Here is a 14165-nt window from a genome sequence, read left to right as displayed (position 1 = left end):
AATTAACTCAAGCTTATGGACAATGTCAAATGTGATATAGTGATGCACCTGAGTGAGTTGGGTGCACAATTACGCAGGTACTTTCCCCAAAACGGACTACACAAACAACTGGATTCATTATCCCTTTCATGCCCTGCCTCCAGTCCACTTACTGATATCTGAACAAGAGAGCCTCTTCGAAATTGCAACGGTTCTGTGAAAATTGAATTTAATCAGAAGCCACTGCCAGATTTCTGGATTGGGCTGCACTCAGAGTATCCTGCCTTGGCAAATTGCGCTGTTAAGACACTGATGCCCTTTGCAACCACGTACCTATGTGAGAGTGGATTCTCGGCCCTCACTAGCATAAAAACTAAATACAGGCACAGACTGTGTGTGGAAAATGATTTAAGACTGAGACACTCTCCAATACAACCCAACATTGCAGAGTTATGTGCATCCTTTCAAGCACACCCTTCTCATTAACCTGTGGTGAGTTATTCACAATTTTTGATGAACAAATTAGGTTTTATATATAACATGGTTAAATAAAGAGCAAAATTATTGATTATTATAATATTATTATTTGTGCCCTGGTTATTGAATGCGCTGACCCTGGTGCTAGAAGGGGTACGCAGCTGGAGGTTGAATGTTTGAAGGGGATACGGGACTATAAAAAGTTTGGGAACCACTGGATTAACCAATGCCATTAAGAAAGAGGTAGGTGAAGTCACATTAGCCTGGTCGATTGGTAATGGCACACTTGTTAATATTTTGTGTTGACCATGTTCAGCAAGGGAAGATTCTCAAAATGAAAACTCTCAATGGGAAGAAAGCTTCGGCTAAGATGAGGGGGATCATTTCTAGGGTTCCACTTTCTATGTCCATCAATTATTTAAAAGAAAATGTAGAGGGGGGCATAGTGGTTGAAGCCCAAAGTCTATTCAGTAAGAAAGAGCGGCAAAGAAGTGAAAGTCAGTACTCTTAATGTTTGAGAAGGTTCTGCCTGGGACACCTTTTCAAATAGAAGTGCTTCCTGGCTTTCACTGTTGGAGTTGGCCCACCTCCATTAAGGTGTTTTTAATGCCAAAGAATGGGACATGTAGCGGCTCTGTGCAAAGGAAAGGAAAGATGTGCCAAGTGTGGAGGGGAACATGATTATGGGGAATGTGGGAACAATGTCAAGGCTAGCTATTATAATTCTGGGGGGAACACAGTGGTCACGAGAAATCTTGCTCTCACAAATGGGTTGTGTCAAAGGACACCTTGATAGTTCATCAGATTGACTTCATAGTTTTCATTGGAAAGGTTAACAACCTGACTGCGTTTGTGGAAAGAAGAACTGCTAAATTGAAGATCATTGTGGAAGCAGCAGCAGAGGTTTTAGGAGTAACAGATGTTACTGTCGCCATGATTGTTGATACGTTGACAACTAATAGTAGTAATGATGGAATGTCTCAGTATGAGGATAATTAGAGTTATGGTTTTTGTCATCCTTTAGTGGAATGCCAGAAGCCTTATTGCTAACTGACTTGCCTAGTTAAATAAAGGTAAAATAAATATCTCCCTCTCTAACTTTAAGTATCAGCTGTCAGAGCAGCTTACCAATCACTTACCAATCACAGCTTACCAATCACTTTAGGTTGGAAGGGGTGGGTGGGCGGGCGGGGTAGAAGGGATTTTGGGGATGGGGGAGGGTCATTTAGAAGTTAGCAGGGCTCTTTGTTTTTCTCAGACGTACTAAGTTAGGTAGGAGGTTTTAGAAATGTGAAGCTAATATTGTAAACCGTGATTAACCACACACTCCAGCACAGGTATAGGTGGAGGAATGCACCTTAAACTTTTGTTTGTGTACCGCCAATATATCATAGAAGAAGAATACACTCCGACTTCAGAACGAAATGTTGCCTATTCACATTGCCTGAATAAAATATTTAATATTGATAAGTTAATAAATACATGCTGTGTTAATAATGTTGGCATGTTTACCTGCCTACAATACCCACTGTACTGTGCATAGATCTCAAGCCCATAATAAGTCAATAGGTCTAACTGGCTAGCGACTACTGTTGGCTTGCTACTACTTTTAACAAGCCAGACAACCACGAATGATTGACATCTACCTTGCATTACATTAGTTTTAGGTCATTTTTGCCTATTTGGTTAGCTACATTATTACGATTCACATATACCTCACTGGAGGCTCCTCCGAGGAGGAAGGGGAGGACCATCCTCCTCAGTGAATTTCATAAAAATAAAAATTGTGAAACATTAAAAAAGTTAACCTTTTTAGATAAAACTATACTAAATATATTCAAATGTCACCAGATAATTAATTAAACACACTGTTTTGCAATGAAGCTCTACAATGGCCTCAGCAGAACTCTGTAGGGTAGCACCATGGTGCAACTGGAGGACAGCTGGTTTCCGTCCCCCTCTGAGTACAGTGGTACATTGACTTCACTACGAAACCAAAGAGGCTTGTGGTTCCTACCACCTTCCATAGACTTACACAGTAATGATGACAACTTCCGGAGGACGTCCTCCAGCCTATCAGAACTCTTGCAGCATAAACTGACATGTTGTCTACCCAATCAAAGGATCAGAGAATTAATCTAGTACTGAAACCATGAGCTACAGCTAGCTAGCACTGCAGTGTATAAAATGTGGTGAGTAGTTGACTCAAAGAGAGAGAAAGACAATAGTTGAACAGTTTTGAACAAATTAATTTCTTCCAAAATTAAAGATAAGCAAGAGAGAGCTAGCTATATTTGGTTGTATTTAAAAAAAAAAATCTCTTTCACCCAGCTAGCATATGTATCTAGCTAGTTTAGCATACTCAAACACCCGGCTAAAACAGAGAGGGATGCTATGTTAGTTTACAAGTCAAGGTAAGCTTTTGGTTTTATTAATTTATTGCCACTGGGGTCTGCCTGTGTAACTGCTAAACTGCTTGCTGCTGACTGTACACTGTACTGTTGCCATTGGCCTGGCTGGAAGAAGGTTCCGTGAATCTGGAGGTGCAGCGTGAGGTAATACAGTAGGGGGAGTGTGAGTGCTTCTCAAATGTAATGTTTTGTGCACTCTCCACACTCTCGTCCTCACAAGAACGTACTCAAGAGAATGTCCTTGGAGATGCATATGCATACTGAGAAAACACCCATTGACTCGTGACGAATGGGAGAGGGTCCATTCAGAGAGAAGTGGTAGGTATTTTTAAAAGTTCTCATTTGTACCGCCGAGAAGTGGGGTCCAGAAAACTTGGATCTGCAGCCTCTGCTTAAAAAAAAAAAAACAGTAGCAGTTGTGGTGTTTATGTGTGCTTGTTCTCTAAGAGGGCAATGTGAATACACTTTTTCACAATGGCATGCAAGACTATGTTTTACATGAGTTAACAGAGAGGAAATTACTTAGTTGAAAGAAGTTAAGATTTTGAACTTAAATGATAGAGCAGACTGATAAAATGAAGCTTTACGCTTAATAATTAAAATATAAATATGTTATTTATTTCATATAGTGGTGGACACCAAATTGTATAATTTGATATGATATCGATAAGTGTTGTTTGCTCAGACAGTGAAGAGAGTAGTAGAGAAAGATGGGGGATCCTAAGAAGATCCCTGCTGTGAGTACGCTGAGGCCAATAGATAGTGACAGAAATAACAAGTGCTTCAGTAAAATTTTTTTTTTTTTGGCATTCATGGCCATGGTTGTCATCTGTACTGCAGGAATGGGTGCAGGAATGACTGAGGATTCACTTAGGATACATGTTGTGGTGGCAGTTGCAGAGAAGTACGTGGGTATATGAGATTTTACTCCATAAGATTTAAGGTGTTTTGAAGGTGTCACGTCCTCCCAGGCTGGTGTAGGATCAGATAGGGCCAAAGTAGTGGAATAGCGGTGAGGTTTTTAATGGGTGTAGGGTAAGTTGGTAGGGCAAAGTGTAATGAATTCATTATACAGAATAGTAGGCTGATACACAGCCAATACAGTAGGTGGCGGCATGCACCTAACATTTGTTTGCGGACCGCCATAATACCAAAGAAGAAGAAGCCCGTCGAAATGGACGTCTTTGACAGTGTTGCTACAATTTATCTCGACTTCGTGATTTTGCTGTAATTTTGCAAATCAGAGACTTCAGGAGTTCACTGGTCTATCTAATGGTACGTGCATCCATGCATACGAAACGGGGGGAGGGCTGTATGGTAACGGTATCCCTGCGTTAGCGCGTTGACGGGAAGTCTAGGTTCCCGTAGACTTTCAGTCATCGCTAGTTAGCATTAGCACGTTAAACTACTGCTAACTTCCTTCATACTGGACACAGATACATGACAATGGTATCCACGAGTTCATCTGACTCGGGGGAACTATATAAAGGGAATCATTGCCAAAATCCCGAAGTGTTAATGATGAGATAAAAGACGAGTTCAGGTAGCCAGGCTGGAGCTCTGCGAGACATTAACAGCGATGGGGGCAGACGTTTTGATCAAGAGATCTTCAGAAAATATGCTAATTCTCAGACACTAAATATGCAACTATGTATTTACAGTTATAAGCAAGGTGGATTCTTAAAGTTAGTGGTTTTATAAATTGATTATACTGTATTTAGAAAAAATACGTAATTTCAAGCCTTACTATTTAATATTTCTACTGTGTACTTGAGCTTGTGTCCTCAAAAGTGACTACACCTCAGCAATTTATAACTATTTTTTACCAGAAATGTGAGATTTTAACCTTTCTTGGTGTATGCAGCATTACTAGTTATTGTTTATAGCCCTCTCATGATAAATAATTACTTTTGGGGATTACGTAAATTACATTTTCAATTACATTTTGTTACTTTTAATTAAGAGGTTTTTAATCAGAGAAGTGTGCACTCACAAAATCAATATGTACAATAATATGGACTGTTTGTTGTTGTCAGGAGCATGCATGTGTTTCATGGACTTTACCATTTAGGAATGTGCAAGGGTAAATTTGGTTCAAAATTATTAAATCCCACTTTTTTTTGCTGCATTATATGTAGCCTAGCCCAAAGGCCGGCAGATGGTGCTATTTAGTCGTTTCACCTTACTGTCCGAAGGGAATCTATGCAACGGGTTATACACACGTGGCCCTGTGGACTGGTTCGTCGTACATGAAACATTCTCCATTCCGGCTGCAAAGGTGTCAATTTCCTCCTTTATTGCGAGAAGGTGTAAAATAATGGGGAAAATATGCATACTTTCTTTATGAAACACAATTTTCCACCACCATACTACAGTGGCATGGCTATTGCTAGTCCCTGTCCACAGTAGTGTTTGGAAACTATCACTGGCAGTAGTGAAAATACAGACTACGGCAACCTGATTGGCTGAACGCGATAGGCAACATCTGGGACTAGCATTAGCCACTGTAGCATGGTGGGTAAAAATGGTGTTTCATACATTTTTCTGCCTTCTCGCCATTCATTTGAGTTAAGGAGGAAATTGACGCCTTTGCAGCCTGAATGGAGAATGTTTTATGTACGAACCGGTTCATGGAGATATGGGTGTATAGCCAGTTGCATAAATTCCCTTTGCACGGTAAAATGAAACTACTCAATAATGGCATCTGCCGGCTTTTGGGCTACATTACTGTACTAACGTCACATTATTTGATATATTATATCAGACATTCTACAACAAAAGTTACAGCATTTACAAATGTTATATAATAATGTATTTATTCTTATATTTAAGCAATAGCCAACCAAGGAGCAACCAGGATAACTGAAGGAGTCTGGATATGATCTGCAGTGAGTACATTTCATATTTTTATAAATGATGTAGCCTAGAAGGCTATTTTAATCATGATGCCATTGCCAATGTTCCATTTTCCCCCCATACAATAGCACTGATATAAGTGCTACTCCTATACAATGCATTCGGAAAGTATTCAGACCCCAAGACTTTTGATTAAATATTTTTTTCCCCTCATCAATCTACACACAATACCCCATTATGACAAAGCAAAAACAGGTTTTTCAAAATGATTGTACATTTACTCAGTACTTTGTTGAAGCATCTTTGGCAGCGATTACAGTCTCAAGTCTTCTTGGGTATGACGCGACAAGCTGGACACACCTGTATTTGGGGACTTTCTCCCATTATTTTCTGCAGATCCTCTCATGCTCTGTCAGGTTGGATGGGGAATGTCGCTGCACAGCTATTTTCAGGTCTCTCCAGAGATGTTCGATCAGGTTCAAGTCCGGGCTCTGGCTGGGTAGGGTTGCAAAGGGTGGGAAACTTTCGGGGAAATTTTCCATGGAATGTTTAGCCCAGGAATTTAGGGAATTTTGCTTAAATTCCTCAAACAATTTAGCTTATAACAGTGAACCTTTCTAGTGGGATACACATAAGGCAATTCTAGGTCCTGTGGCATATTTTGGTTTAACTATCCCCAATTCTATGGAATTGCAACCCTCTGCATGCACAGTGCATTCTTCCATCACATGTAAAGCTGATTCTCAAGATCTTGCTCACTAAGGAGATGTTATTGAGCCCACACTACTACACTGTCTGAGCCAAGGACTACATGCTTTCTGGTAAGTTCTGATTACAATACTGGGTGGGGTGAATATATTTTATATGACATACATGCTTTTTTGTTAACTGGTAAATAGTAGCCTACAGCAACGTGTGTTTAAATCATTTCTAACTTGTTAACAATTTCTGCTAGCTAGTTTTTGCTACCATGTGGTTTTTAGCTTGCTTGAGCCTGCTAACTGAGTGTTAATTCACCTGTTTCTATACATGTTTAATTTTAAAACATTTATCTTACAAAGGAATTGTTTAATCTAACTGCTTAGCCATTTATCTCTACATGGAATTGTATTTTTTAGTTTTTTACTCATTTTTTTCAAATCTTTACAGGAAAATGCTACGGGCACAATCTGATGTGTGGAGGCATTTCACTGCAGCTAATGTAGAAGGAAAAGCTGTGTACATTTGCAAATACTGTGCCAAATGATATGTGAAGAATACAATAAAGATGCAGAATCATCTGGCCAAGTGCATAAAGTTCCCTCAGCGCTCACAACAAGCAACCTCTCACAAAAGTCCCTCTACTTCTATTTGAGGTGAAAATTATGAATCAGGCACCTTATCGATGGCAACAGCTCATGGTCCTCCTGGAATCAGAAGTTTTTTTGACTCAATGGAGGAACATAGTCAGAGATGCTGATGAATGTCTTGCTCGAGCTGTGTATGCAACTAGTTCACCTCGGATGCTCATAGGCAATGTGTATTGGAAGAGATTTCTGAATGTTCTTCTCCCAGCATACATCCCTCCAATCAGACATGCCTTTTCTACTAATTTGCTGGATGCAGAGTTCATCAGAGTTCAAGTGAAGGTCAAGCAAATCATAGAGAAAGCAGACTGTATTGCAATCATCTCTGATGGGTGGTTGAATGTTCAAGGGCAAAGAATAATTAACTACATCTCCACCCCTCAACCAGTATTCTACAAGAGCACAGACACAAGGGACAACAGACACCGGTCTCTACATTGCAGATGAGCTGAAGGCAGTCATCAATGACCTTGGACCACAGAAGGTATTTGCACTGGTGACAGACTGCTGCGAACATGAAGTCTGCTTGGTCTAAAGTGGAGGAGTCCTACCCTCACAACACCCATTGTCTGTGCTGCTCATGCAATGAATCTGCTCCTCAAGGACATCATGGCACTGAAAAAAATGTATACACTCTACAAGAGAGCCAATGAAATGGCTAGGTATGTGAAGGGTCATCAAGTTATAGCACCAGTCTACCTCACCAAGCAAAGTGAGAAGAATGAGAGCACCACATTGAAGCTGCCCAGCAACACCTGTTGGGGTGGTGTTATCACGTTTGACAGTCTCCTGGAGGAGAAAGAGTCTCTCCAAGAAATGGCCATATCCCAGTCTGCCGATATGGACAGCCCCATCAAGAGGATCCTCCTGGATGATGTATTTTGGGAGAGAGTGGTAAGCAGCCTGAAACTCCTGAAACCAATAGCAGTAGCCATTCCACGGATTGAGGGAGACAATTCCTTCCTGTCTGATGTTCAGACTCTGCTTGTAGATGTAAGAGAATAAATCCGTACTGCCCTGCCCACTTTAACTGTTGCTCCAAGCAGAGGAAACTGCAGTTCTGAAATACATCAAAAAGCGTGAAGACTTGAAGCCGATACACACAGCAGAGTACATGTTGGACCCCAAGCATGTTGGCAAGAGCATCCTGTCTGGTGCAGAGATCAACAAGGCCTATGGTGTCATCCCTACCGTGTCTCACCACCTTGTTCTGGATGAGGGCAAGGTTGGTGAAGTTCACTTCCAAGCAAGGGCTTTGGGGTGTAGAAGCGACATGGCAGTCGTGCCAACATATCTCATCAGCTACCTGGTGGAAGGGACTTTGGCAATCTGAGGCTCTTTCTGCTGTTGCCTCCATTATCCTCCAAATCCTACCAACATCAGCTGCCTCAGAGCGCAACTGGTCCTTGTTTGGGAACACACACACCAAAGCACACAACAGGCTGACCAATACAAGGGGTTTGGTGGCCATCTGGAAAAATTTGAGTCTGTTTGAGCCTGACAATGAGCCATCCTCAACAAGGTTGGAAAGTGACAGTGAAGATGAGGCCTCAGACTCTGATGTTTAAGAGGTGGACATTGAGGATGTCCAGGGAGAAGACATGGAAGCCTGAGAGGATGACAACCAAAGCTTTAGTGTAGAAACTATCATTTTACAGATGTATGTTGAAAACATTTTTGGGAGATGCGATGGATCTTTGGGGATCATTCAATATTCCCTTTCTTTTGTTGTTCAGTGAAATCATCCCATGTGAAGAGTCAACTCATTTAATTAAAGTTCAATTTTAAAACTTTTTTTTAAATATATATTGGAAGAATTTAATAATTTGCAATTATGTCTTATGATAAGGTAAAAGGTTTATGTTTCCATATGATATGGTAAACATATCCAGTATATTAAAAAAAAACATCTACATTGTATTATTATTTAGCATATATTTCCCACGGAAAGTTTCCACCTCTGAATGTTGGAAGTTGAACTTTCACCCCAGTCTGAGGACCTGAGCGCTCTGGAGCAGGCTTTCATCAAGGATCTCTCTGTACTTTGCTCCGTTCATCTTCCCTCGATGCTGACTAGTCTCCCAGTCCCTGCCACTGAAAAACATCCCCACAGCATGACGCTGCCACCACCATGCTTCACCATAGGGATGGTGCCAGGTTTCCTCCAGATTTGACGCTTGGCATTCAGGCCAGAGAGTTCAATCATGGTTTCATCAGACCAGAGAATCTTGTTTCTCATGGTCTGAGTCCTTTAGGTGCCTTTTGGTAAACTCTAAGTGGGCTGTCATGTGCCTTTTACTGAGGAGTGGCTTCCTTCTGGCCACTCTACCATAAAGGCCTGATTGGTGGAGTGCTGCAGAGATGTTTGTTCTTCTGGAAGGTTCTCCCATCTCCACAGAGGAACTCTAGAGCTATATCAGAGTGACCATCGGGTTCTTGGTCACCTCCCTGACCAAGGCCCTTCTCCCCCGATTGCTCAGTTTGGACGGGCGGCCAGCTCTAGGAAGAGTCTTGGTGGTTCCAAACTTCTTCCGTTTAAGAAAGATGGAGTGTTCTTCGGGACCTTGAATGCTGCAGACATTATTTGGTACCCTTCCCCAGATCCGTGCCTCGGCACAATCCTGTCTCGGAGCTCTACGGACAATTTCATTGACCCCATGGCATGGTTTTTGTTCGGACACGCACTGTCAACTGTGGGACCTTATACAGACAGGTGTTTGCCCTTCCAAATCATGTCCAATCAATTGAATTTAACACCGGTGGACTCAAGTTGTAGAAAGATCTCAAGGATGATCAATTGAAACAGGATGCACCTAGGCTCAATTTTGAGTTTCATAGCAAAGGGCCTGAATACTTATGTAAATAAGTTTCCACTTTGTCATTATGGGGTATTTGTGTAGATTGATTTGGACTTTTTTTAAAATATTTGAAATCAATTTTAGATTAAGTCTGTAATGTAACAATGTGGAAAATGTCTGAATACTTTCCGAATGCCCTGTAAGTGGTTGTGTTTCTCTGTTTGGAAAATAGTGGACAATGTATGTTATATTTGTTTGTCATATGAAGGTTGCAGATGAACTTATTGACCAAGTTCTCCTGGAAGCCTTTGACAACATGGAGGAAAGTTGGGACAGCATAGAGGAAGCAGGAGACTACAAAACAGATGCAGCTAGACATTTACCAAGCTGTTCATGTCAGCAAATCACTGAACACAAGGTGGGCCATACAAACAGAAATGTATTCCAATTGATGTTTTTGAGACCTTATTCCAACCTCCATAACAATCACTTATTTGTTTTCATTCAAATCTTTTGTCAAAAGGGAACAGAAGTGGGAGAAGAGATCCTGACTGACAAGACATATAAGAGCATGACAGCATTTAAGGTGAAGAATGATGAAGGCTCTGCTCCTTTTTCGGACATCCACAGTCATTCAAAGATCATGGCTCAAGATCTTCAACGAAAGGCGACAGAGAGGAGGGCAACAGAAGTCACCCACGATAAGTGTCCTTCTTTCTCAGAAAGATCATGCCCTGTGGGCCTAACAAATGTTCAGGAAATATGTATTTTGTCTTCTGGATTTGATGTAAAAAAGATCAGAGGGAGAGATTCTGCTGCAGTGGAGGTTGGCACTATAGTTTCTTCCCCCCCCTTTTCAAGCAGTCTGTCAAAAAACATAAAGGGAAATGTCACACTTTCACCCACAGAGAAGATTGCTGTGACTCAAGGGCTATCAGCCTCTTCTCTAAGTGACCACGCACGATATTCAAGAGAGGTAGTGGATGAGAAGACCTATGCTGATGTTTCCCATCAAATGTTACCACTTGCAGATACCAAGAAAGGAAAAGAGAAAATGTCCTTTAATACCCTTTTGCCTGTGATGGAAAAGCAACAAAAGCGAAAAGCTGGTCGGCCATATAAGAAGAAAACTCTAGTGAAAATGGCTAAACTTTTAGCAATTGGCCAAGAACGGTATTCCGATGCCACAGAAATACACGGGGTGACCCACCATAAGGATACTCTAACACCCTCACGCAAACAAACAAAAGAGAAGAAAAAGAAAAATGAAATGTTTCCCCCAACTACCTCAAGTGACACATGGTTTGGATGCAATTCAACATCTGATTCTTCAAACCACCTTACTATTGCACATTCAGATGACATAATTTCTGCATCTCCAATAGCTGGACCAAGTATTTCTATGGAATTGAACCAACCCTCCAGGATACAGAAAACTTCAAAGAACACACAAAAAGAAGAATTCAAAATAACAGAAGTGTCGGCGCTGAAATTGACCACTGTCACAAAGGGTCAATATTCTCCTATAGAACAAGCTCTGACACACAACACCTTGGTGCCATCTGAGAATGCATTGAAAGTACAAAAGAGAACTGGAAGAAATAAAACGATGATATCCAAAGGAGGAAATAGAAGAACTCAGGCATTCAAAAGAAACAGAATGAATCCGAGCAGCCTCTTCACCCCCCAGTCACAGAGTAGCAATGCTACACCCCAAGAAAAAAATAATTTGGGACTCTCTCAAGATGAGACTCCATTGCAGTCATCAGATATAAAAATGGAGCCCAAATACTTGTCAGACACTTCTGTCTTGGATGTAACGAACAATGTGAAGGAACACCAAAAAAGAGAACCTCCCACCAAAAATTTTACAGAAGGGAGTATTAAAAGTCCTGGTATAATGTCAAAATGCTTTGACTTGTCGATCACTCAAAAAGATCCGGGGGCACGAAGTGACATGAAGAGGGAAATCAAAGATAATGTAACTGCTAACATATCAGCTGTAGGAAACCAGGGGGAAATGACTCCAAGAACTCAAGAGCTCTCAAGACTAAAGAGTATTGAGGATGTGCTCAAATTGAAGCGGAAAGCTGGTCGACCATTCAAGAAAAATAGGTTGTTTAAAATGGATAAGCTGGTAGCGATAGCACAGGAAGGCAGAACTAATGATCCAGAGAATAGTGGCATGCCTAAAGAGTGTGTTCCAACATTCCCTGCATATCACCCCCTAAAGTCAAAAGTAAAGAAGGAAAAGACTGACACAAAAACCTTGGCATCAAATTCACCTACAAGCCCCTCAAGAAGATCCAACAGAACATGTAAAACTACCCCAAAAACTGTTCAAAAGATGCAAGTCCTCACACACACGCTCGCCCAATCAGTTTTATCAGTTCCATCCAATCTCATTGAACTCAAATCAGAGGACACAACTCTTATCTCCTCAACGGTCTCTCCAATTATTTTATGTAGTGCAGAGATTTTCCCTCAACAGGAAAGCTACAGATGCGGAAAACCCCCGAAGAAAAACACAAAAGTTAACAAACACATGACCACTGCAGTCCAACATCCTCCAATATTTGCAGTAGTTTCCAAGGCCCTTGCTGAGATTGTCTCTACAGGGAATGGTAAAGAAGCAAAGAAAGACATTGGATCCAAAAGAAAATACAAACGGGTGCCTGGAACTCGTGGTGTATCAGAATTGCTGTGTACAAATGGAATTCCTCAGGGAGATATACATACCCAAACTAATAGGGATGAGGTGTATTCCAAGACTTCAGCCCCAACTGTGCCACAATCCCAGAACACACGGAAGTGTGAGGTTAAAAATAAAAAAGGTACAGAAAAGGCAGCTGTCCTATTATCTGATGAAACTGTCCTTCCTGTTTCAGATTGCCAGTTGCAGGTGCAAAGTCACAGTGCATCTCAGGAAACGCCTTTACTGCCATCAAAGATTAAGACACAATCTGACACATTATACCTGACACCTAGAACGGTTAGGAAGAAAAATCCAAAGACGTGTAAGGAAATAAAAACAACTTCACCGAAAGTTGAGAAAGCACAGGTGCCATCTCTGGATCCTTCCCTTGAAGTGGAACATAGATGTCATGATGTGCCACATGTGGATCAAATGAGACAAGTGGAAGCAGTGATAGAGTCAGTAATTGAGGATCTCCACAAACCACTGAAACATGTGAGTCATAGAAAAAAGATCAAAGAAAAGGCTAGCAATGTTCTTGCATTAACTCTGAATCCTTCACTTGGAGTGGAACATAGAACTCCTGATGTGCCACAAGTGGATCATATAAGACAAATGGAAGCAGTGATAGAGTCCGTGATGGAGGATCTCCACAAAAAAGACGCCAGTAATGTTGCTCCATTAAAACCAACCACCTTTTCTGCCTCGGATAACCTGTTGGAACAGCATAACCATAGTACATTACCTCAATCTTCTTTTATGTCATCCGGAGAGACAAAATCAGGCTTGAAACATGCAATACCCAAAACGTCAACAAAAAATAAGTCAAAAACATTAATGAAAGACAAACTTACCTGCAAAAGCTATTCAAAAAATCCTAAGAAAGCAGCTATGCAAACTTCAGTTCCTACATCTGACACAATGCATGTGTCAACAGTTAAGAAGAATTACAATATTTGTAAAGAAAGAAAAAGATCTTCACAAAAAGCTGAAAAAGCACAGGTGTCATCTCTGGATCCTTCCCTTGGAGTGGAACATAAAAGTCCTGAAATGGATCAAGGGAGAGAAGAGGAAGCATTGATTGACTCAGTGAATGAGAATCTCCACAAACTGCTTAAACATAAGGATCATCAAAAAGAGTTACAAGAAGAGGCCAGCAATGTTTCTACATCAACTCTGGATCCATCCCTTGTAGTGGAACATAGATGTCCTGATCGAATAAGACAAGTGGAAGCAGTGATAGACTCCCTGATTGAGGATCTCCACAAACCACTCAAACCTAATAGACAACAAAAAAAGTTTAAAGAAGAGACCAGTAATATTTCTGCATTGGACCAAACAGCATTTCTCTCCTCGGATAACCTGTTCGAACAGCATAACCATTGTACGTTACCTCAATATTATTTTCTGACAAAATCAGGCTTGAAACATGCCAAACCCAAAATGTCAACAAAAATGAAGTCAAAAGCATGCCGTAAAGGGAAACTATTTAAAAATGCTAAGAAAGCTGCTGTAATAACTTCAGATCCTTCTATTGGAGCAGAAAATGGATGTCTTGAAATGCCTTCCCTCTTTACCCAAGCAGAGAAAGGAGGAAAGGGAG

At 41.0% G+C, this 14165-nt stretch overlaps 1 long non-coding RNA gene across 1 annotated transcript; it reads left to right on the top strand.

Annotated features, from left to right (window-relative positions):
- Window positions 1-4003: 4003 nt before the first annotated feature.
- LOC139373363 (uncharacterized) lies at window positions 4004-13383 on the top strand. Its single transcript, XR_011627566.1, has 4 exons — window positions 4004-4142; window positions 5700-5755; window positions 10136-10285; window positions 10391-13383. It is a non-coding gene; the product is annotated as an uncharacterized lncRNA (long non-coding RNA).
- The last annotated feature ends 782 nt before the right edge of the window (window positions 13384-14165 follow it).

The sequence above is a fragment of the Oncorhynchus clarkii genome, chromosome 18 (assembly GCF_045791955.1).
Source record: "Oncorhynchus clarkii lewisi isolate Uvic-CL-2024 chromosome 18, UVic_Ocla_1.0, whole genome shotgun sequence".
Taxonomy (NCBI): Eukaryota; Metazoa; Chordata; class Actinopteri; order Salmoniformes; family Salmonidae; genus Oncorhynchus; species Oncorhynchus clarkii.
Note: the sequence above shows the minus strand (reverse complement) of the source record. Positions and strands in the feature narration are given on the sequence as shown.